A 2,067-nucleotide genomic window follows, 5' to 3' on the forward strand; every position below is an offset into this window, starting at 1 on the left:
GGAGTCTCGTGTCTGGCATGTGGACAATGTGGCCTGCCCAGCGGAGCTGATCAAGTGTCTTCAATCTTGCAGTTGTCGTTAAAAGTCAATGTTGAACGTGTAAAAGAAAAAAACTTGCATTTCTATAGCTCCTTTCACAACCTCAACCAATGCATTTTACAGACAATGTAATACTTTTGAAGTGTAGTCGCTGTTCTAATGACAGCCAATTTGCGCACAGCAAGATCCCACAAACTAATGAAATAAATGACCAGATTGTGTGTTTTTGGTGTTGGTTGAGGGATTAGTACTAGCCAGGACACCAGAAAAATATTTGTGCCCTTCTTCGAATAGTGCCATGGGATATTTTACATCCACCTGAGAGCAGGCTGGCCCTCAGTTTAACGTCTCAATCCGAACGACGTCACCTCCGGCAGTGCATACTTCCCTTACTACTGCACTGGAGTGTCAGCCTGGATTATATGCTCAAGTCCCTGGAGGTGAGAGTGCTACTTACTGAGGTGTGGATACCTAATGTATCAGTACAGTGAAATTGAACTCTCTCACACTACCCTCAGTTAGCAGGTTAAGATGATCCACGGTAAAGGTGTTTTCGCTTCTCGGCCTTTTGGCTAAGATCATGCGTAACTGACCTGACAGGGGAGTAACCACCATAACCCCAAGGTGGTTCTCCCTGGATCAGGAAGGTATATGCTTGCTTTTTTGGAAATAGGAGGTGGGTGGGGTGGCTTGACCCATCCACCTCCACGGAGGTGTGTGGGGGACCTGACCCATCCACCTCCATGGCACGAACCTGGTATTGCAGTACTTCCAGGAACGGTGCAGTGGCTCTAGGCCTTTTGGCTAAGAGCATTGGCGCAGAGTGATCCTTGAATGGGCCCAAGGTGACCTCTGGCGTTTGTGATTTGACAAAGAATTGGAACGATTGGCTACGAATTTCCAAAAAAAACAAAGGTGTTTTCACAGAGTGACACCAGTAATCCCACTCTCTAGACCTGGCAGAAGCCCTGTTTCAGTTGTGCCTCAGGCCAGTTTCCCCTCCCTTCCTCTGTCTTCTCTCAAACCAATAAACTTGCTCTTCAGAAGAAACCGAAGTGTTGGGAGCATCAGTTGGGAGCAGGATTGCAACCCAAGTCTCCTGGTTCAGAGTCCAGTGGCTGTGCCAGTTTTATGCTTGCAATGAACAGTTTAGCTGTGACCATTACTGCAAGATTACAGACACATTGCAATGTAACATCACTCTATACAGAGAATAACAGAGAGCTCGAAGGGCAAAATTCCTCTTTCAATATAAAGTAGGAAAAAGTCTGTACTTAGTTAATGACGTACTATCTAATTGTATTTTTAGAAAGCAGATGTTGCATTTTTGTTAGTTTTGTCAATTATTGATTAAAACTGGGATTTCGCCTTTTTTTGTTAAAATGAGATTTTCACCGACTCATGTTGCAACACAACAACCAATCCGAAGGCTGAGATAACATCATCAGTCTGAAAAGCCCTTAAAGTGAAGCTTGAACAATTCATGTATATCACCCGAACCCCAGGTCAATTAGTGCTTTACCCCGATTTAAAATGATCTGTTCTCACTGTAAACTAATGGAAGCTACCCCATGGCATTGCTCAGTGATGCTGAGGATCTGCTGTACAGTCACATGGTGGCGCTGAGCACTGACAGCAAGCCACTTCCATGTTCATTGGTGTAGAATATAACGTGGGCACAAGAAAGGAAGCACTTTGGAGTAATGGAAAGAGCCTTAGCCCATTGGCTGGCAAAATCACTGATGGAAATTAAATAATATTGGTAGATATCCCATGGCATTGCTCATAGATGACCCGTGGCATTGCTCGCAGATCTCCCATGGCATTGCTCACAGATATCCCATGGCATTGCACACGGATATCCCATGGCATTGGTCACGGATATCCTATGGCGTTGCTCACGGATATCCCATGGCATTGCTCGGGGATATCCCATGGCATTGCTCGGGGATATCCCATGGCATTGCTCACGGATATCCCATGGCATTGCTTACAGATATCCCATGGCATTGCTTACAGATATCCCAT

General features: G+C 45.3%; 1 pseudogene; it reads left to right on the plus strand.

Moving 5' to 3' along the window:
• Window positions 1-591: 591 nt before the first annotated feature.
• LOC139279142 (U2 spliceosomal RNA) lies at window positions 592-830 on the plus strand (annotated as a pseudogene).
• The last annotated feature ends 1,237 nt before the right edge of the window (window positions 831-2,067 follow it).

The sequence above is a fragment of the Pristiophorus japonicus genome, chromosome 13, assembly GCF_044704955.1.
Source record: "Pristiophorus japonicus isolate sPriJap1 chromosome 13, sPriJap1.hap1, whole genome shotgun sequence".
Lineage (NCBI taxonomy): Eukaryota > Metazoa > Chordata > Chondrichthyes > Pristiophoridae > Pristiophorus > Pristiophorus japonicus.